The sequence below is a fragment of the Phyllobates terribilis genome, unplaced genomic scaffold (genome assembly GCF_046119375.1).
Source record: "Phyllobates terribilis strain yellow unplaced genomic scaffold, ASM4611937v1 Scaffold_116__1_contigs__length_5312468, whole genome shotgun sequence".
NCBI lineage: Eukaryota > Metazoa > Chordata > Amphibia > Anura > Dendrobatidae > Phyllobates > Phyllobates terribilis.
The window spans coordinates 2790691-2814133 of record NW_027362876.1 but is presented as its reverse complement, the minus strand read 5'-3'; the positions used below and the strand labels follow the sequence as shown (position 1 = coordinate 2814133).

Below are 23443 nucleotides of genomic sequence, written 5' to 3'. Positions count from 1 at the left end.
GCTCGGGTGGTACCTGGATCGTCAGAAAAAGAATTAAGAACAACTGGTTTGAGAAGAGATACGTGGAAGGAGTTGGGAAACCGTAAGGTGGCTGGGAGTTTTAGCTTGTAAGCCACGGGATTGATTTGGTTCAGAACCTCGAATGGGCTGATGAACCGCGGACCCAACTTATACGATGGTATTTTGAGACTAACATATTTGGAGGAGAGCCAGACCTTGTCTCCCGGACGGAACTGAGGCGGATCCAGACGTCTCTTATTAGCATGTTTCTTCATCCGCTCGGAGGACTGAAGAAGTGCGGATCTAGTGTCTTCCCAAATAGCAGAAAATTCACTGACCAGAGACTCCGCGGCAGGATTGTTCACTGAAGAAGAGACGGGAAACTGAATCCGGGGGTGTTGACCGAAGACCACAAAGAACGGGGATTTGGAAGAAGACTCGCTCTCATGGTTGTTATAGGAGAACTCGGCCCAGGGTAGGAGCTCAACCCAATCGTTATGGTGAGCGTTAACGAAGTGCCGAAGGAAGCTTGTAAGGACCTGGTTGATACGTTCCACTTGACCATTGGACGGAGGATGATAAGCAGAGGAGAAATCCAAGGAGAGATCCAGCAGCTTGCACGTAGCTCTCCAGAAGCGCGAAGTGAACTGGACCCCGTGATCAGACACAATGTGGAGGGGTAGGCCATGGAGACGAAAGATGTGATGGATGAAGTCCTTAGCCAGCACAGATGCAGACGGGAGACCAGGCAGCGGGATGAAGTGGGCCATTTTAGAAAAGCAGTCAGCGACCACCCAGATGACTGTACAGCCGACATAAACAGGGAGATCCGTAATAAAGTCCATAGCAATGTGTTGCCACGGAGCGGAAGGTACGGGAAGAGGAAGGAGACGGCCGGCTGGAAGATGCCTGGGCACCTTGTTACGGGCACAGGAGGAACAAGCCGTTACTAAGTCCGCAACATCCTTGCGTATGTGTAGCATCGGCGTCTCTGCCCTCTGCTAGGCAGAGACGCCGTCCCTCTCACCTTCCTGATCAGCGCGCAGCGTCCTCCAGCGCTCCTTCCCTCACTGCTGCCGGCGCGCGCTCCTTCCCGGGCACTGTGCTTAAGGCGCGCTCGCGCTCCCCCTCTCTTAAAGGGACCGCGCGCGCCGTCCTAAAGAGTCCCCGACCAATTGCCGGAGGACTTCCCATATATAAGGCACCTCCTCCAAAATGGAGGTGCCCGAGCAAAGTTGTTGCAAAGCATACTCACCTCTGCTTCAGTCCTCAGGTCCCGTTGCCAGCCTGACTACCAGTCCTGTCTGCCTGCTTGTCTTCTCTTTAGCCCGACAGTCTGTCTCCTGCATCCGCCAGTCTGTCTATGGGCAAGTCCACCTGCGGATCAGGAAGCACCTGCCAGTTACCTGCCTGCTACCTGCCGTACCTGCTAGCCCGCTCGCCTGCGAGTGCTCCCCTGCTACCCGCCTGCTAGCCTACCTGGAGGCTCCGCCGTCACTTGCCGTGACCACCTGCCTGCCAGCCAAGAGACTCTTACCCGCTCAGCCGTCACTTGCAGTGACCACCTGCCTGCCTGCCATGAGACTCTTACCCACTCAGTCGTCACTTGCCGTGACCACCTGCCTGCCTGCCAAGAGACTTCTTCCGTCACGTACCGTGACCACCCGGCTACTCACCCAGAGACTGCTACCTACCCGTTGTGTCCACTCGCTACACCGGTCTGTCCCAGCTATCTGACCCGTGGGAGCCACCTGCTCTATTACAAGGTCGTCCCCAGAATAACACCTGCCCCTCGTGGTCCCTCCTTGGTCCAAGGCACAGAGGTTCCACCACCCGGCCCCGTTACAGTATGGAAGGCCACCAGTAATGCCCGGCGATAAGCAGGAAGGTCTTCCTCTGGCCAGCATGGCCAGCTAGTTTGGATGAATGGCCCTAGAGAAGAACCTTCTTACAATCCGGAACCGCTACAAAGGTCTTACCGGGTAGAAGACGAGACAGGTCAAACGGAGCCACAGTCATTACTTTGGAGGGGTCGATGATATGCAGAAGCTCCTCCTCTTGGTCGGAAGACAGGAATGAGAAGGATAGAACGTCGGCTTTAATGTTTGTGTCCGCAGGGTGGTAGTGTAGAGTAAAGCAGAATCGGGCAAAGAATAGAGACTACCGGGCCTGACGCGGATTGAGTCTTTTTTGGGCGTTTTGTAAATAGGCCAGGTTTTTGTGGTCAGAGTAGATGACCACCGGGTGCAGATCCCCCTCCAGCAGCTAGCGCCACTCCTCCAGTGCCAATTTGATGGCTTGTAGCTCACGATCTCCTATGGAGTAGTTGAACTCGGACGAGGAGAAGAGCTTGGAGAAGAAGCCGCAGGTTACCACTCCCGGACGGGGATTTCTGGGTGAGCACCGCTCCGGCTCCGGAGGAGGATGCATCAACCTCCAGGAAGAACTGCTTGTTGCAATCCGGACAGTGCAGCACAGGGGCAGAGGAGAAAGCTTGTTTAAGGGAGACGAAGGCCTCCTCTGCTTCATAAGTCCATTCCCTGGGATTTGCTCCCTTAAGGGTGAGCGCGGAGATGGGAGCGGTCCGGGAGGAGAAATGAGGGATGAAGAGGCGGTAATAATTTGCGAAGCCCAGGAATCGGTGAATCGCCTTCAACCCCTCCGGTCGGGGCCACTTTAAGACGGCAGAAACCTTCTCGGGATCCATCTGTAGACCAGTCTCGGAGATAATATATCCCAGGAACGGAAGGGAAGTCTGCTCGAAGAGGCATTTCTCAAATTTTGCGTATAGGCAATTCTGCCAGAGCCTTAGCAGAACCTGACAAACATCCCTCCGGTGTGTGGGCAGGTCCAGAGAGAAGACCAAGATATTGTTCAGGTATAATACCATGCAAGAATACAGGAGCTCACGGAAGATGTCGTTAACCAGCTCCTGGAAGACAGCTGGGGCATTACAGAGACCAAAGGGCATCACACGATATTCATAGTGACCGTCCCGTGTTGAATGCCGTCTTCCCCCCCCGTCTCCCTGGCTGATCCGGACCAAATTGTATGCCCCACGAAGATCGAGCTTGGTGAAGATCTTCGCGCCTTTTAGGCATTCGGACAGCTCCGAGATGAGAGGCAGGGGGTACTTATTCTTGATGGTAATCTGGTTAAGACCCCTGTAATCGATACAGGGACGTAGTGAGCCATCTTTCTTTTTAACGAAGAAGAATCCTGCTCCAGCCAGGGAAGTAGATTTCTGGATGAATCCCCTAGCAAGATTCTCTTCTATGTACTCAGACATGGCCCGGGTCTCAGCCAGTGACAAGGGGTATGAGAAGCACCGGGTACCAGGTCGATTGGGCAATCATACGGCCTATGAGGTGGTAGTGTCTCAGCCTCCTTCTTGTCGAAGACGTCCGCATAGGACCAGAAGGGTGCCGGCAGACCAGGTAGATTAGCCGGAGTAGAACGGTTAAAGGCTCTGTGACGAGCAAGATGATCTCCAGAAGAAGTCTCCCATCCACGGAAGCGACTGCCAATGGTTCAGTCAGACGTATGGTAGGAATCTGATACCGATCCACTACAGCCTGTGAAATGAGATTCCCAGCGGCTCCGGAATCCAGGTGGGCAGTCTCAAAGAAGCGGGTCTCACCATTGGAAATGGAAACAGATAGGGTCAAGGACGGAGAGGATTTACTCTTGCCTAGGACGACCTCTCAGAGCGGTCCTAGACACTGGAGTTTCCCGGCCTCACCGGGCAGGATTGGATCAGATGCTCTTTACTGCCACAGTAGAATCAACTCCCCTCAGCTCAGCGCGTCTCCTGGCGAGACTGTTATGTTCTGCTACCAGAGCTAAGGAAAGAGAGGAGATCTGTCCCTACGATAGAACTCAGCTGAATCCCTACGATGTAACAGGGAACCTGATCCTGCGATCAGGCCTGCTAAAGTCCTAAGTTAGTCTGTACGGAGACCTATAGATGTGTGGAAGGAAACCCTACAAGTACTAAGGACTGGGAGGAAAATGGGACACCTCCTAACAGAAATAGTAGCAGACAGACGAACAAACAAAATATATAGAACATAGAGGTCCGTAGACCAAGCAAACTAACAGAGTTAGATACAGAGCACAGGCTAGCTAGAAAGTAGTTATACAATGAAGTCCAGCAAAGCCAGAAGGGCGGAGCAGGATTAAATAGGCCAACAAGGTCATGTGACCAGCAAAGGAAAAAACCTAAGAGCAAGGTTCTAACAGTACCCCCCCTTCTAAGAGGATCCTCCGGATCCCCTAGGACCAGGCTTATCAGGAAATCTCCTGTGAAACGCTCTGATAAGTCTGGACGCGGAAACATCATCTGACCTCACCCAAGAGTTATCCTCGGGTCCGAAACCTTTCCAGGCCACAAGATACTGCAAACTACCTCTATACCGTCTAGAGTTAAGGATGCGAGAAATTTCATATTCCCCGTCCTCCACCACCGGAGGAACAGAGGCAGAGGCGTCACCATCCGACACAACAGCTTTTTTTAACAGAGAGACATGAAATACCGGATTAATTCTCCAGGAGGTAGGAACCTCCAACCTAACAGCAGATTGGTTGACAACCTGAAGCACCTTAAAGGGCCCTACAAACTTGGGACCCAATTTCTTAGAAGGAATCCTCAACCGCAGATTCCTAGAGGACAACCAAACCATGTCACCAACAGCGAACAAAACCTCCTGTCGTTTCCTATCAAAGTAGTCTTTAGATTTTCTGTTGGCCTCCTGAAGATTACCACGCACATCCGTCCAAACTCTCTCCAAATCACCGGAAAAATTCTCCTCCTCAGGCACGGCAGATCCCAACTTGGAGAACGACCCAAACGACGGATGTCTCCCAGAACAACAAAAAAAAGGCGAACAACCAGCAGAAGAAGATGTATGATTGTTCAGAGCAAATTCAGCAAGTGGTAGAAACTCAGACCACCCCTCTTGATTGTCTGCCACAAAACAACGTAAGAACTGCTCAACATCCTGGTTTTTCCTTTCTGTCTGGCCATTAGATTCAGGATGATATCCGGACGAGAACGACAAATGAACTCCCAACCTGTCACAAAAGGCACGCCAAAAACGAGCCACGAACTGAGGACCCCTATCAGAAACAATGTCAGTAGGAACGCCATGAAGTCTGACAATTTCCTTGACAAAGGCCTTAGCGAGAGTTTTAGCGCAGGGCAGTTTGACAAAGGGAACCAAGTGACACATCTTGCTAAAACGGTCCACGACCACCCAGATAACAGTAAAACCCTCAGAGGGGGGAAGGTCAGTTATAAAGTCCATAGCCAAATGTGTCCAAGGAGCACTGGGAACCTCCAAAGGACAAAGCAACCCCGCAGCAGGAGTATGTGAGGACTTAGATCTAGCACATATAGTACATTGACGCACCCACTTAATGACCTCCTTCTGCCATCCAGGCCACCAAAAACTGCGACCCACCAGTCTCTTGGTCTCAGAGATTCCGGGATGACCTGCCAACCGAGACTCGTGACACTCAACAAACAAATCTCTCCTAAAGGTCCCAGGCACAAACAACCTCCCATGAGGAGTGTTAGATGGGGCATTCTCCTGTGCTTTAAGAATCTCATCTTCCAAAACGGAGTCCAAAGCAGCTATCACAACACCTTCTTGTAAAATGTTCTCCTCTTTCTCAGCACCGACTATGGGAGAAAAACTGCGAGACAAGGCATCCGCCTTAACATTCTTAGTACCAGGGATGTAAGTAACGGAGAAATTAAACCGCGAGAAAAACAGTGCCCACCTAGCCTGACGGGCATTCAGGCGCTTGGCAGCATCAAGATATATCAGATTTTTATGATCCGTAAGAACCTGAATGGGAAATTCCGCACCTTCCAAGAAGTGGCGCCAGTGTTCAAATGCGAGTTTAATAGCCAGCAATTCCCGATTACCAATATCGTAATTCAGTTCAGTCTCCGAAAATTTTTTTGAAAAAAAGGCACAGGGATGTAATCCATCCCCGTTATCCTGAGACAATACTGCGCCAACCCCCACAGAGGAAGCATCAACCTCAACCAAAAACGGCTTAGTCACATCAGGCTGCATAAGGATGGGAGCAGAGGTGAACCTCTCCTTTAGATACACAAAAGCTTCAATGGCCTCAGAAGACCACTGAACCGCATCAGCACCTTTCCTGGTGAGATCGGTCAGAGGTTTGACAATACTAGAAAAATTTTTTATGAATTTTCTGTAATAATTGGCGAAACCTAAAAACCTCTGTATCGATTTCAAACCAATAGGCCTAGGCCATTCCTGTACAGCTTGAACTTTCACCGGGTCCATCTCAAAACCATCGCTGGAGATAATGTAACCCAAAAAACTAATTCCCTGTACAGCGAACTCACATTTCTCCAGCTTAGCAAAAAGCGAATTGTCCATTAATAACTGTAATACCTCACGTACGCTCCGCCAATGAGACTCCAGATCCGGCGAATAAATCAAAATGTCATCCAAATACACAACCACATTTTTGCCGATCAAAGGTCTAAGGATGTCATTAATAAGATTCTGAAAAAATGCAGGAGCATTAGTAAGACCAAAAGGCATAACCAGATTCTCAAAATGACCCACAGGAGTGTTAAAAGCAGTCTTCCATTCGTCACCCTCCTTCATGCGCAACAGATTGTATGCCCCCTTAAGGTCAATTTTAGAGAACCACTTGGCCCCCATTAACTGGTTAAACAGATCAGGAATCAATGGCAGTGGGTAAGGATTGCGTACAGTAATTTTGTTAATCTCACGAAAATCCAGACAAGGACGTAAACCGCCGTCCTTTTTTTTTACAAAAAAAAATCCAACCGCCACAGGAGACTTAGAAGGCCTAATGTGACCGGCGGCCAAACTTGTCTGTATGTATTCCTCCAAAGCCTTCCTCTCAGGAATAGTAAGGTTAAATAAACGACTTTTAGGAAGAGTCGCTCCAGGGACAAATTCAATAGAACAATCATAGTCTCTATGGGGAGGCAAAACCTGCGATTCCTTCTCAGAAAAAACTCTCCAAAAATCCTGAATAGGAACAGGCAATTCTCCCCTATCCAAAGCTGCAATACGCCCGTTACAACACTTGTCATAACATTTATGGCTCCAGGATTTAATTTCACTGGTAGACCAATCCAGTACAGGATTGTGAAATTTTAACCAGGGCAATCCCAATATTACTGGAGAAGGCAAGTTATTCAAAACTACCAAATCCAATTTCTCATGGTGAACACCATTAATAGTGAGAGGAAATTCACAGACCTTGAGAGTAATATTCTTCAAAGGGGAACCATCCACCGAAACCACAGCAATGGGGGATGATAAAGGTTCGGGTTTTAAATTGAGTCTTTCCAAGAATCCCCCATCAATTACATTCAGAGTAGACCCGCAATCAACAAACACCCGAAATTCCATTAATTTTTCCTGAGCAATCGTGGAAGCAGCTAAAAATACACCCTTGGAATTTAAACAGGCAATACGGGCATGACTGACCATTTTTTTTTCTTTCTTCATACGAAGCTCACAGCCTTTAATCAAATGACCAGATTTTCCGCAATAGAAACACAAGCCTTCAAAAAATCTACGGTCTTTTTCTTGAGAGCGAGGTGCCACCGATCCAATCTCCATCGGTTCACCACTGTTAGTACACACATTCTCATAACCAGAAACTGAAATAGCAGAGGATTTGCTCTCATTAACCCTTGCACGCAGTCTCCTATCCACCCGTATAGCTAATTGCATAGCCTGTTGCAAATCTTCAGGTGTAGGATAAGCAATTAGCAGGTCTTTAACCCTTTCATTGAGCCCAGCAAGAAATAGACTTTTCAGAGCAGAATCGTTCCACCCTGTTTGAGTAGACCAACGACGGAAATGAGTACAATATTTTTCCACATTACCTGATCCCTGTTTCAAACGTCTCAACTCAGTCTCAGCTGATGCGACACGGTCAGGATCATCATATAATAGTCCCAAAGCAGAAAAAAAACTATCCACTGATCTGAAGCATGTATCACTAGGTTGCAAAGAAAAGGTCCACTCCTGAGGCTCTTTGCGCAAAAGTGACATTATGAACCCTATGCGCTGGGATTCATCCCCAGAGGACTTGGGTCTCAAACGAAAATACAATAAGCAAGCATTTTTAAATGAAAAAAATTCTCGGTGTTCACCAAAAAATAAATCCGGCAAACATACCTTAGGCTCCAAGAAATGTGCTCCAGGACAGTTACTCACGTGCTGACGGAGCTCGGCCACCTCCAGAGAGAGTCCCTGCAGGCGATGAGCCAAATCCTGAACCGACACCATGATGGAACAGAAAAATCTTTCCTTAGAGAATTTGCAGGCTGGACTTACTGTTATGTTCTGCTACCAGAGCTAAGGAAAGAGAGGAGATCTGTCCCTACGATAGAACTCAGCTGAATCCCTACGATGTAACAGGGAACCTGATCCTGCGATCAGACCTGCTAAAGTCCTAAGCTAGTCTGTACGGAGACCTATAGATGTGGGGAAGGAATCCCTACAAGTACTAAGGACTGGGAGGAAAATGGGACACCTCCTAACAGAAATAGTAGCAGACAGACGAACAAACAAAATATATAGAACATAGAGGTCCGTAGACCAAGCAAACTAACAGAGTTAGATACAGAGCACAGGCTAGCTAGAAAGTAGTTCTACAATGAAGTCCAGCAAAGCCAGAAGGGCGGAGCAGGATTAAATAGGCCAACAAGGTCATGTGACCAGCAAAGGAAAAAACCTAAGAGCAAGGTTCTAACAGAGACTTGACCATCTTGGTTTGGTCAATTTGCATGGGCTCAGGCGAACATGCCCAGGGAATTGCTGGTTGAGAGGCAGGCTTTTGGAATACAGGAGCGAGACGCGGAAATCTTCTCTCCCGGGTAGTCTCCTTGGCACGTTCCTGAAAACGGATGTCAATCCGGGTAGCTAATGACACCATGTCGTCCAGGGTAGTAGGGATGTCACGACCGGCTAGCTCATCCTTGATCCATCCGGAAAGACCCTCCCAGAAGGTGGACACCAGGGCCTCGTTGTTCCAGGCAAGCTCAGATGCGAGGGTTTCAAAAATGTATGGCATACTGGCCCACGATGAGACTCCCTTGGCGGAGACAGAGAAGTGACGAGGCAGTAGAAGATTTTCGTCCGGGCTCATCGAAGACCTTCTGGAAGGCAGTGAGGAAAGCCGGAAGATCAGACACCAGGGGATCCCCTCTCTCCCACAGAGGGTTTAGCCATGCCAATGCCTCCCCGGTGAGGTGAGACATGATGAACGCCACCTTGGCCCGGTCGGAGGAGAACGGACATGCCAGGAGTTCAAAATGCAGCGTGCACTGATTTAGGAAGCCCCGACATAAGACAGGGTCACCACCAAAACGTGGAGGCGTAGAGAGCCGGGGGTCCAGAGTCGGGTGCTATAGAGCCAGCAGGTTGAGGTGCCGCTGGAGCGGGTGCCGCTCAGCTAGAGACGGACACAGACGGGGTGGACAGCGTGTCCAGGCGGGAATTGAGTTTCCGCAGATAGGTCAGGATAGTCTCCTGTTGGGATCTCTGATGTGAGACCTCCTGGTACAGGTCAGAGATTGAAGGAGCCTGGGGGCCACCGGGTTCCATGGCCCGTGCAAACTGTTACGGGTCCGGGTGGTGGAACCCCTGTGCTGCGGTGCAAGGAGGGACCAGAGGGGCATGACTAAGTACTTACTCGGCCTGACCAAGGTCGCACGGCGGCTCAGTCTACTCTGTGAACCAGGGAGGGACCGAGCAGGGGGACCCGGTGACACTCTGGAACCGACCTTGTATGAGAGCAGGTGACTCCCACGGGTCAGATGGCAGGTGTTATGAACTGCTACAAGCACTAAGGAAAGAAAGGAAGACTGTCCCTACGATAGGACTAAGCTGATTCCCTACGATGCAGCGGGGGACCTGTTCCTTGTGAACAGACCCGCCTCAGTCCTCGGCTTGTCTGAACGCAGACCTATAGATATAAGGGAGGGCTCCCTACAAGAACTAAGGACTGGGAAAAAGTTGGACACCTCCTAGCAGAAATTGTAGCAGGAAAAAGACAAACAAACAAAAAGTACAAAGTGGTCCAAGGACCAAACAAACTACTGAGTAAGGTACAAGGCACCTGGCTAGCTCAAGAGTAAAAGTAACACTGAAGTCCAGCAAAGCCAGTAGGGCGGAGCTGGATTATAAAGGCAGAAAGTCATGTGACCAACAAGACAGAAAAAAAACTAACAGGAGGGTTCTAACAGCAGGAACAGACCGCGGATAAGCAGGCTGATTCGTCAGATAGCCAGACGGGTGCTCCGGATAGGCAGGCTGGCGGGCACAACGGGTAACTGGCAGGTCCTTCCAGGTAAGCTGGCTGATGGGCACGGCAGGTAACAGACAGGTGCTTGCAGGAAAGGAGGCTGGCGGGCATGGCAGGTAACTGGCAGGTGCTTCCAGGTAATCAGGCTGGCGGACACGGCAGGTAACTGGCAGGTGCTTCTGACGCGCCCCCTGGGCCATATTCTTTAGGGGAATACCCGGAGCCGGATCAGATGGGGGTTGTAGTCTCCGAGTGGCTGTGACCCGGTCCGTGCCCAGGGTGTCAAGCTCAGTGTGTGGCAGTCCTTACTGATGTTACTAAAGTTCTTTATGTCGACTACGCCACCCGTTGAATTGCGGTCACTACGGCCGCCGCTGCAACAGGGTCCGCTGAGGCTGATGGTGTTTGTGCAGCTTAGGTAGTATAACCCCCAACGGGAGGGGTATAGCCTCAGGGGGTCAGGTGCAGAGGATGGTGGTTGTGGAAGTGCAGGGATGATGGTAATGAGAGTCAGAGTCGGGTTGTGCAGTTCAGGGTTCTTTACTTACTGCAGATGTTCCGGTCACTCCGGCCTTAAGTGACCACCCGAGCCGTGCTGCGTCCACCAGGTCCTGGACTCGGCCAACCCCCAAGTAGTTCTGGAGCGTGGTTCTGAGCTCCCGTTCTGTCCTGTCCTCGTCTCTGGCCTTCCCCACCAGGGATCCACCTAAGTCCGGCTCCCTCGGGCCTCTTGTTGGTGAACCCTTGCCTCTGGGTTCCCTGACCCTATGCGTGGTCTGCCTTCCGGGTGGATATGGTGGGTGGCCGTGGCAGATGCTGCCCACGGCCTCCGGTCTCTGGCTGAGGTATGTTGTAGCCCCCACCAGTTTGGGATCCGGTACCCTGTTGCCAACTCTTCACCCTGTGATTATATTTGGGCTCTCAGAGTTCCTTCTTTCTCCCCCTCTGGGTCTTTCTTGCTCTCCTCTCTCACTCTTGGGCTGGGGCTGCTCTGCTCTTCTGCTCTCTTCCTCTGCAAAGACTCACAGACTGACTGTGGCTGACTGACTGACCCTGATCTTAGATGGTGCCCACCTTAAATACTCCCTCTATGTGTGAGCTCAGGTGACCAGCACCCAATGAGCTCCTAGCTTTACCCAGGCTGCTCCCCCTATCTGCCCCTACACTACTGGGATGATCCACCCCCCTCCCACTCCAGCCAAGGACAGACTCGGTCGTACCTGCACATTTCTAAGTGGGAGTACCGTTGGTCTGCCCTCCGGAAATGGGATGTGTGTAGTGCATGCAGCTGACTGAGCTCAGTTCCACACTCCATCCTTACCCGGGAGTGGAATATCACACCTCTGGGTTGAGGTGCAATACCCCTGTAGCAGCCGAATCCTCAGGGTGCTACATTCCCCCCTGGTAAATCACAGCACGTCCTCGGGCTGTAAGATATAAACAACACCAAAACATACAATTTTTTGCATAAACATAAACATATAAAACATATAAAACATCATAAAACTTTTCATATAAAACTTTCTCGTAGTCGTTTCTTGCTTCTAGCTCCTCCGGTCACTGTGCAACTTGTGACCGGGTAAAGTGCGACAGTCTCTTGAAGAAACACGGTTTTCCTATAAAACCGGTAGGGGGCGCTTTAGGAAGCGCAACTATATACAAGGGGATATGGCCGCTCTCAGTCCTCGGCCAGGTATTTAGGAAAGGGATGACCGCTCTCAGTCCTCGGTCAGAGGGATTAAGGGAAATACGGGTAACAGTTCAATTCTCTGGTCCCAACGGGGACTATAATAGCAGCAACGGTTCACTGTGCCCCGACGGGCAACTATATACAGCTTCTACTCCGCTGTACTCAACGACGACGTCCTCCTGCTCTTTCTTTGTGATTAACTTTAGCTTCAGACCCGTCCGGGTCCTCTTGCTCCTCCTCACACCGCAGCTCCTCCTCCGTCAGGCGATGCACATGGAGGGCGTAGGGTCCTTTGGCACACTTGTGCCGGGTGAAGGTGACCTCGTCCCCTATATAAAGGTCACGACCTCTGTGTCCCTCCGGTAGGTGGGACTCAACGTCTCTTCTTGTCACGAAGACGTCGCCTGGGGTGCGGTGATCTCGGATGAAGCCCCACCCGTGCTGCATATTGAACTTGATCACAGTCCCGGTGGAAGGGGGACCATGAGCTGCACGGGGACTCCTCCTGGCCCGGCTCTTCTGCTCCGCGCTCTTTATTTGGGCTTGTTGTTCCCGGACCCGCGTCTCTCTCCGCTCCCTCTCAAAGACCTCGAGCTGCTGCCGGCAGCACTCTGCACGCTCCGCTGCAGCTGCCCGGGTCTCCTGAGTGAACCCCATGAGATCTTCTCCGGTGGGGTCCCACTCAAACTGTGCCTCCTCTAGCGGGGGCGAGGTCCTTTTTACGGGCTTCGGAGCCGGGATCAGGGGCTCACACATGGGCCTTGCCCTCTTTTGGAGCTCTTGTTCGTAGTACTCCCTGGGCCAGACAAAGGGCTGCCCGTCCGGCCATGTGTGTTGGGCGAACAGATCTTCTCCCAGATGCGGCACTCTTGGTTTTATGGGCGCGGTGGTGGTGGCGCCCGGGTTGCCCAGGCCTTGCGGCCAGGCCTGGGGCACCTGGAAAGTGAAGGGCACCGTAAGGACGGCGGCGCCCTGGGCTACTTGGCCCTGCGACCAGGCCGGTGGCTCCGCGGAGGTAGGGGGCGCTGTTGGTATTGCGGCGCCCGGGGGTACTAGGCCTTGCGACCAGGCCGATGGTACTTCCTGCTTGGTCACGCTCGGGGTCGAGGCGTATGACGTCACAGGGGTCGCGGCTCCCGTTTGAGGCCTAGTCTGCGGCGGTGACGTTGCAGCGACGGGCACGGCAGGGGATACTTCGGGCTCTGCGACGGGGAGCTGGGGCAGGTACGCGGTTTCCCGGTTTGGGGTAGAGACGTCCCCTTTACCTGCCTCCTTTCGTTCGGCTCCCTTCTCGGCGCCGTCTCCGGCCTTCAGTCCTCCTGCGCCATCCTCAGAGGCGGTCTGTCTCCTCGTCTCAGGTGGCGTGCTCCGCTGACGAGTTCTTGTCTGCTGGACCATCTCACGGCTCCATTCTGCTAACGTCTCTCGCTGCACCCGGGCCATCCTCCGTGCGAGGCCCTCCAGCGCGGTCTGTGCACACTCCCGATCTCGGGGGAGCTGTGCCAGGACCTCCACTAAGCCTAGTGGGGTCGTTGCTTCTAGCAGGCTCCTGACCAACGGGTCGGTGCTGCTCTGCTCTCCTTCCGTTGTCTCCAGCAGGCTCCTGGCCAGCGGGCCGGTGCTGCTCTGCTCTTCTTCCATCTCCGGGTAAGCTTCTTCTGGACTCAGCTCTAGGCTGCTTGTCTCCGGGTGCGCTCTCTCCAGACTGCTCCAGGCGACACCCATCTTTGTTCTCTTCTTCTCAGTCCTCCCACTTCGAGGGCGGTCCCGGGGCCACTTGGTGATTGTCAGCTCCAGGGGCAGTTCTTTCACGCTGACAGACACCTCTAGCATCACAGTCTCTGTTGGTGGGGGCGGTTTCCACTTTTGGCGCCATTTTCGGTCCTGGCCCACGATGGGAGGCGGCCTCTTGCCATCCTCTGGCACGCCCATAATGGCGTCCGCTCTGACAAGGCGGGAAACCTTTGGAAATGGCGGGAATAGTCTCCCAGTGGCGGGAAACTCTGCAGATGGCGGGAAAAAGCTGTTAATGGCGGACAACCGGCGGGAATCGATCTGTGATGGAGTCCGATGGCGGGGACCCTCCGGGACCGGCAGAAGACTTCTTTTTGAGGTAAACTTGTTCTTTTCTTCAGGCACGCAGTACTCGGTTGTTGCGGGCACGGTATCCTGCCGACTACGCCAAAGTTGACGCGCCCCCTGGGCCATATTCTTTAGGGGAATACCCGGAGCCGGATCAGATGGGGGTTGTAGTCTCCGAGTGGCTGTGACCCGGTCCGTGCCCAGGGTGTCAAGCTCAGTGTGTGGCAGTCCTTACTGATGTTACTAAAGTTCTTTATGTCGACTACGCCACCCGTTGAATTGCGGTCACTACGGCCGCCGCTGCAACAGGGTCCGCTGAGGCTGATGGTGTTTGTGCAGCTTAGGTAGTATAACCCCCAACGGGAGGGGTATAGCCTCAGGGGGTCAGGTGCAGAGGATGGTGGTTGTGGAAGTGCAGGGATGATGGTAATGAGAGTCAGAGTCGGGTTGTGCAGTTCAGGGTTCTTTACTTACTGCAGATGTTCCGGTCACTCCGGCCTTAAGTGACCACCCGAGCCGTGCTGCGTCCACCAGGTCCTGGACTCGGCCAACCCCCAAGTAGTTCTGGAGCGTGGTTCTGAGCTCCCGTTCTGTCCTGTCCTCGTCTCTGGCCTTCCCCACCAGGGATCCACCTAAGTCCGGCTCCCTCGGGCCTCTTGTTGGTGAACCCTTGCCTCTGGGTTCCCTGACCCTATGCGTGGTCTGCCTTCCGGGTGGATATGGTGGGTGGCCGTGGCAGATGCTGCCCACGGCCTCCGGTCTCTGGCTGAGGTATGTTGTAGCCCCCACCAGTTTGGGATCCGGTACCCTGTTGCCAACTCTTCACCCTGTGATTATATTTGGGCTCTCAGAGTTCCTTCTTTCTCCCCCTCTGGGTCTTTCTTGCTCTCCTCTCTCACTCTTGGGCTGGGGCTGCTCTGCTCTTCTGCTCTCTTCCTCTGCAAAGACTCACAGACTGACTGTGGCTGACTGACTGACCCTGATCTTAGATGGTGCCCACCTTAAATACTCCCTCTATGTGTGAGCTCAGGTGACCAGCACCCAATGAGCTCCTAGCTTTACCCAGGCTGCTCCCCCTATCTGCCCCTACACTACTGGGATGATCCACCCCCCTCCCACTCCAGCCAAGGACAGACTCGGTCGTACCTGCACATTTCTAAGTGGGAGTACCGTTGGTCTGCCCTCCGGAAATGGGATGTGTGTAGTGCATGCAGCTGACTGAGCTCAGTTCCACACTCCATCCTTACCCGGGAGTGGAATATCACACCTCTGGGTTGAGGTGCAATACCCCTGTAGCAGCCGAATCCTCAGGGTGCTACACTTCCAGGTAAGCAGGCGGGCAGAGCCCATAGACAGACTTGCGGACTGGACTGTAGACAGACTGTCGGGCTGGATTGTAGTCAGACTGGCGGGCTGGACTGAAAAACAGACTGGCGGACAGGACTGACTTACAGAGGGACCTGAGGGCTGAAGCAACAGTAAAAACACAGAGCAACAACCTTGCACGGGCACCTCCATATTGGAGGAGGTGCTTTAAATAGGGAAAGTCCTCTGGCCATTGGCCTGGGACTTTTAGGACGGCACGCGCGGTGGTAAGGGGGACGGCTTCTCTGCCTGGCAGGGGGCAGAGACGCCTATGCTACACGCTGTTGCATGTGGTATCAGGGCTCCCAGCACAGCAGCCTACACCGTTCCCTCAGCCACCTCATCTTAAATTGAACTTAAATTCAAAGCTTTAAATGCTGGCCTAGACCCTGATACCTCATGCATGGCCCATGGCTGACTTCTGCTGTGCCATTATAAAATTTCTACTGTAGGTCAATTAATGACACTTTTCCTGGTGTCAGCCCCTAATTTTTGGAAATGTTTGGGTTTCCTTCATGTGTGTTCCCTGAATTTGGCAGGGCTCTCAGAGCACCAGGCCTACACCTGTCACTCATCCACGTGTTACTGATCAATGTTTAAGCTAGAAATGCTGCTCGAAACCCTGTCCCATGCCCTGTCCCATGCATCCATGCTGTGCAATTATACTATTTGTATTCTGGGTCAATTGATGCCACTTTTCCTGTTCGGCGCGCATCGGGACGTTCGCAGATCTGAACCGAACCTTGAAAGATTTGCTCATCTCTATTTAGAAGTAGGGTCAGGTAATAATCTAGTCAAAACCAGGGAACAGCTTAACTAAAAATTAGCAATAACATTTTAGTTAATTTGGCACATACACAATGAACTATGTGACCCTGTGGATTTAGTGCAGCATCTCCACCAGCGCAATCCATTAGTCCAGGGGTCTCAAACACGTGGGCCACATGCAGCCCTTCAGGCTGCTTCATGCGGCCCGCAGGCACCATAGACCCCGATCGTGGCCCTGTCCAGGAGCTGCCGGCAGTTGCGCTTCAGTTCAGTGTATTGCCGCGCAGAGACTGGCTCTCTGCACAGCAATATCAGTGCCAGCCACCGGCCTATCAGAGGCCAGCAGCTGACATCTGCGTCCCAGCGCAGCGGCGTATGACGTCACTGACACGCGCAGATGTCAGCTGCTGGCCTCTGATAGGCCGGCGGCTGGCACTGGTATTGCTATGCAGAGAGCCGGTCTCTGCGCAGCAATAAACTGAACTGAAGCGCAGCTGCCGGCAGCTCCTGGACCGGGCCACGATCAGGGTCTATGGTGCCTGCGGGCCACAGGTGCAGAAAGGATGCTGAGGGAACGGAGGACAGGTGAGAAGAATCTTATTTTTTTTTCTCTTGTATGTGTAGAACGGCACAAGGGACAGTCCTCCAAGATGGGGACCAGGCTGGGGACAGTCCTAAAACATGGGGACCAGGCTGGGGACAGTCCTAAAACATGGGGACCAGGCTGGGGACAGTCCTAAAACATGGGGACCAGGCTGGGGACATTACTACAAGAGGGGAACCAGGATGGGGACATTCCTAGAAGATGGGGACATTACAACAAGATGGGGACCAGGATGGGGCATTACTACAAGATGAGGACATATCTTCAATATTGGGACCGGTATGTGATATTATGACAATATGGGGCCCAGTATGGAATATTACGACAAGATGGGGACAAAGATGGGGAACATTACAAGATGCAGACCAGGGTGGGGCACATTACTACAAGATATTGGCAGAAAAACTTCTTCAAAATAAAGCATGAAAAAATATTTTGCCACTAAAAATGCTGCTTTATATCTAAACTAAAGTAAACAAAAAAAAAGTGCACGTTTTATTATCGCCACATCCATAATGACCCAAGCTATAAAAAATAAAACAGCAAAAATGTTCAAAAGTTGTATAGAAAAAAAATGGTATCACTAAAAATGTCACTTTGTCCTGCAAAGAATGCGGCCCCCCAAATTAATTTTTTTTCCGTGTGCGGCCCATATACCCAGCTGAGTTTGAGACCCCTGCATTAGTCCCTACTTTAGCGTCTACTGTTAACATCACCGTCTTATATAATACATACAGTCATGGCAGAAAGTGTATTTTGGCAAGGTGCCAACAATTTTGTCTGGCCTATGTTTGGACTTTTTTTTCTCTCTTTTTATTTTTGTGTTGTTCCAGTACCCACAACAGAAATAAGCGTGTGTATAACAAAACAGGAGAAATACTTCATTTTCTGGAATATTTTCAAGGGCGCCAACACTTTCGGCTATGACTGTATATGGAGAAATGTGAGACAATATTGAGATTAAAAATACAATTTATTAGAACGCAATTGAGAACACATAAAAATACAAAAAGTAATTTAAGAGGGATAAATGTAATCACAAAAAGACAATAGAATGGGGCACCTGGATGAGTCCTGGATAAGTCCTAAGCATACAGCCTTAAAGGGGTATTCTCACCTCCAAAATCCTACCCCAAAATATAGTAGGTATAATAATAATAGCAAATACCTCCAATTAGAAATGTGGTATAGTTCTCCTGATTTTCTATGTCACTTACCCCCATGTGCAGGGCATTGCAGTAGCTTAGGTATCCATGGTTATGACCACTAGCAACTAAATGTAACTATAGGAGTGGTAGTAACCATGGATACCTAATCTACTGCAATGTTCTGAACATGGGGTAAGTGACATAGCGAATCAGAAGAACGATACTACATTTCTAATTGGAGATATTTGCTTATATAATTATTATTACACTCACTACATATTGGGATAGTTTCTCAGAGATGTGAATACCCCATCTTACATGTTTTTATGGCGTGTATTTTTCTCTGTTGCTTTAGATTGTAATGTAATAAAGCTTATTTTTAATCCTCCCTTTATCACCTCAAATGTTTGTGCCTGTATGTATTATGTTTGTCGATTGTATATTAGGGGTTGAGTACCATGGGATTTGTGAACAGATGGCTCACCACTGTCTTAGGTCATAGTTCATTATACTTTGATTTGTATAGAATTATGTATAGAGAAATGTTATAAAATATAAGGCATTGATATTGAAAAATAATAAAATCAGTTTTATTCTTGGCAGATGACTGTGGTGTCAAACCAGATACCCATGAAAAGCGTGCCATTATTCCAGCTATACCTCCAGCCCTTCAGAGCAAAAATCAATCATCTGAGCCTTTTCAATCCTTCATCTATTTGGATTCATCACAGACTGTTAAGCAAAATGAAAGCCAGAGAAGGGATGTCGAACATCAAATAATTCCCATAGGGAAAAAATCATTTTCCTGTTCAGAATGTGGGAAATGTTTTGAACATAAATCTAAATTGCTTACACATCAGAGAATTCACACAGGAGAAAAGCCGTTTTCATGTTCAGAATGTGGGAAATGTTTTATCCAGAGACAAGACCTTCTTAAACATCAAAGAATTCACACAGGGGAGAAGCCATATTCGTGTTCAGAATGTGGGAAATGTTTTTACCATACGTCAAATTTGCTTACACATCAAAGAATTCACACAGGGGAGAAGCCATATTTGTGCTCAGAATGTGGGAAATGTTTTAGGCAGAAACCAGATCTTCATAAACATCAAAGAATTCACACAGGAGAGAAGCCATATTCATGTCCAGAATGTGGGAAATGTTTCAACCAGAAATCACATTTCCTTATGCATCAACGAATTCACACAGGAGAGAAGCCATATTCGTGTTCAGAATGTGGGAAATGTTTTTACCATATGTCAAATTTGCTTACACATCAAAGAATTCACACAGGGGAGAAGCCATATTCGTGTTCAGAATGTGGGAAATGTTTTAGGCAAAAACCAGATCTTCATAAACATCAAAGAATTCACACAGGAGAGAAGCCATATTCATGTCCAGAATGCGGGAAATATTTTAACTACAAATCAGATCTTCTTAAACATCAGAGACTTCACACAGGGGAGAAGCCATATTCGTGTTCAGAATGTGGGAAATGTTTTAGGCAGAAACCAGATCTTCATAAACATCAAAGAATTCACACTGGAGAGAAGCCATATTCATGTCCAGAATGTGGGAAATGTTTTATCCAGAAACCGGATCTTCGTAAACATCAGAGAATTCACACAGGGGAGAAGCCATATTCATGTCCAGAATGTGGGAAATGTTTTAGGCAGAAATCAGATCTTCTTAAACATCAGAGAATTCACACAGGAGAGAAGCCATATTCATGTCCAGAATGTGGGAAATATTATAGTTTGAATTCAAAACTTGTTGAACATCAGAGATCTCATACAGGGGAGAAACCATTTTTATGTTTAGAATGTGGGAAATGTTATTCCCGGGAATCATATCTTCTTCATCATCTAAAAACTCATGTAGCGATATAGTCATTTCCTTGTTTATTAAAATAATTTTGACAGATTTTACAAGAAAAAAAATCCAACAGTTACAGTCAACTTAAATTCACAGTTTTAGAAGAGAAAGAGAAACAATTTTCAGCACTAAATGATGATTAGGAAATAGAGATGAGCGAATTTTCCATTAGTCCGTGTCATGAAAACCACTAATGCTGCCAACAATCCTGGACCTAAGGACGTGGACACAGTGGAAGCCTCTGGCCTACAAGTGATTGCAAAGCAAACTTCACAGCACACTACATATGGACTGGGACACTGCTTGTTTGTGAGGTGCCAGGGCGTGGAGAAGCAGCATTTTTCCCACGACTACCGCCCTGGGCACCATCCACTGCCACCAGTTGCAGTTTTACAACGCCAGCAAGTCGCCTTTACTTGGCAACACACTGGGACATATGCACATCCAGCTTTCCCAAGTTCCTGAGCAGTTCACTACTTTCACTCTGGCTACCTAGTAACACAACCAAGCTATTTTCTCTCTCAAGATTGTGGGTACGTTAAAGCAACGAAAAACAAACATATTAAATGTTAGATTTAATATCCAAAAGTAGCACAATGCTTAAAAAAGTTACAAATCGAGCAATTACAAAAAGTCATACATAAAAAAAACAGTCTAATAAAAAGAATGAATAAACCTTACATGACTGGACCATGAGATTTCTTTGCGGGGAAGATGCCACCGAAAAGGTTGTGGTACTGAATGGCCATACGCATGTGGTTCTTCGGGGTCTGACCTTGATATACGGTAGAAGAGATATTATAATGGGTCTCATCAGATCCCTCACTCCCTTTTCCGCTGAGGTAAGATGGAGACGGCTTATAATATTTGATTCTAATGCAGTTTTATCCCTCATTTCTGATGTGGGTCATATATTTTTCCAAGGAACATTCCATAGAAACAATATGGCCGTCATGTATACATACCACACATGAAAAGTTATCTATTCATAATTCGGGGAGATATTGCGCTCCTGTGGATTGCCAGTTACCAAAACTTTTGCAATTTTACCCAAAGGTGCAAATCTGCTCCCCGATCATGGATATATCCATGGATTCTGTAAAACTAGAATTATAATATAAAAAACCTTAAACTATTGTTCTACATTCTCCCATCTACGCAGTACAGGCACAATGACTGCACAAGATGAAAGCCCCAGCTTCTGCATTTAATACTCATGTGCCAGTGGAGCCATACAGGGACACATCTGATGGTCCAAATAGTTATCCAACAGTGACAGCTACCTGTTCATTACTCTGTATAAAGACTCCATGTCTGCTCTCCATCAGATAACCTGCTTTAATTAACTGTTCACAGCGGGTGGTGCAGGCAGTGATTCGATTTCCCCAGCCTTTGATCTGCATAACTCCATATATGACAGTCCAAATCAGCCAAAAAATTGTATTCTACCCAATCGATTAGTTGAAAAATGAAAATACTCCAAACTCTCCATTTCCCTGGAAAATACGTGTATGACACTCTTAAGGTTTCTGATGACCATATCCAGCCCTTTAAAGCTCTTTAATACAAAGATAGCCTTACTAATGTCAAAATGCCGCTTTTTGCTTTACAGTGTCTCTAATTGTCACTGGCAGATGACATGGTGCGTGTTTCCTCTATATTACCCCATCCTTTACTACTAATGTTACTGGGACTGTCTGTGGTGTTTAAAGTGACACCTAATTATAAACTGATACCCAGAACTGAACTGCATATCCGAGATAAGGCTACACTAACACTTTGTAATGTAGTAGTGTTACGTTCCTGTCCCACGAGTTCATGCCTCTTTTAATACATGAGAATATCTTGTTGGCTTTAGAAGACGTGGATTAATATTAAATTAGGTGATTTCATATGTTTTGTGCAAGTACAATCCAGATCCTTCTCTACTAGTGACTCTCCTAGTTTAACTCCCCTGAGCATACGATAACGGCAGATTATTATACCCAGATCCTTCTTTACAAGTATCTCTCTTAATTTAATTATCCTAAACATACGATGACTACACATTATTACAATCAAATCTTTCTCTACCAGTGACTCTCCTAGTTTAATTATCCTGAATATACGATGACTGCACATTATTACAAACAGATCCTCATCTACAAGTGATTTCCCAACACGAGACTCAGTAGTTTTACTGTTTTAATATAATTAAAACAGGGAGAGATTTGCTTGTTTATAGTTAGTATAGGTATTCCAGAACATATATACAGTATATATCCAACTGAACTAACAGTCCTTCTGAGGACTAATTCAGCTGCATATAATCAGTACTAGGCAGGAGTTAGGCAGGCCGGCAGTGTATGTGGCAGACTGCAGTGCATATAGCGCATGAGGGTCCATTGAACGTCCTGTCTGCTGCTGCTGTAAAAATTACAGATATTTGTAGACATAGCCCCAGATATCAGGGGCAAGGGCAATTTTTTTTTTAGCTTAATCCTGGTTATTTGCTTAAAAAGCAATCCAGAGTACACAATTTTTCTGCTCCATTTGCTTGGCAGCACTGCAGAATACAGCCAGATCTGTTTCATATTACAGCGATAAGAATCCAGAAATTTGAACTGAACGTGGAAAATATTGGCCTCCTTTTCCATTCTGTTGCAGTGTGTCGGTCAAGCTATTCACAATAGGTGTCTGTGAAGAATAGTATTAGTAAATTACAGGCCTGCTATTTAAAACCATGGTTCTCTGTCAGACATATCACCTATAACAGTGTTTCAAAATCAGCCATTTCTTCCATTTTCATTTCGTTGCAGTGTGTCGGTCAAGCTATTCACACTAGATTTCTTTGTAGAATAATATTAGTAAATTACAGGCCTGCTATTTAAACTGTAGTTCTCTGTCAGACATCACCTATAACAGTGTTCCAAAATCAGCCATTTCTGCCTTCCATTTCATTGCAGTATGTTGGTCAAGCTATTCACACTAGGTCTCTGTAGCATAATATTAGTAAATTACAGGCCTGCTATTTAAAACCGTGGTTCTCTGTCAGACATCACCTATAACAGTGTTCCAAAATCGGCCATTTCTGCCTTCCATTTCGTTGCAGTGTGTTGGTCAAGCTATTCACACTAGGTCTCTGTGTAGAATAATATTAGTAAATTACAGGCCTGCTATTTAAAACTGTGGTTCTTTGTCAGACATATCACATATAACTGCGTTCCAAAATTAGCCATTTCTCGTGAACGTGGAAAATATTGTCCTCCATTTAAAATGGGCAAGGTGCGTGGCAAGGGACGGGGAAGTGGACGTGATGGTGATGGTGCATTCAGAGGACGTGGCAGTGGGCAAGCTGAAATTGTGCCACAACAAACACCCACATCTTGTCGCTCGACCTTCCTGTCCCAATTACTAGGAGACCACAGTACACCACTACTGAAGCCAGAGCAGTGTCAAAAAGTTGTTGGTTGGATAGCAGATAATGCTTCCAGTCTCTTTGCCACCACCACCACCCTGTCTTCCACACGGTCAAGTCTCAGTAGCCGTGAGTCTGGATCTCATATTCCTCACCCTGAATCTCCTTCGTCC

At 48.7% G+C, this 23443-nt stretch overlaps 1 protein-coding gene and 1 pseudogene across 2 annotated transcripts in view; one reads left to right on the top strand and one right to left on the bottom strand.

The window, feature by feature from the left end:
* The window catches only part of LOC141201473 (uncharacterized), a 323215-nt gene that overhangs the window by 219630 nt on the left and 80142 nt on the right, over positions 1 to 23443 (bottom strand). The gene's annotated exons all lie outside the window — the stretch shown is intronic.
* Positions 1 to 23443, top strand: part of LOC141201447 (uncharacterized) — a 93563-nt pseudogene that overhangs the window by 24714 nt on the left and 45406 nt on the right.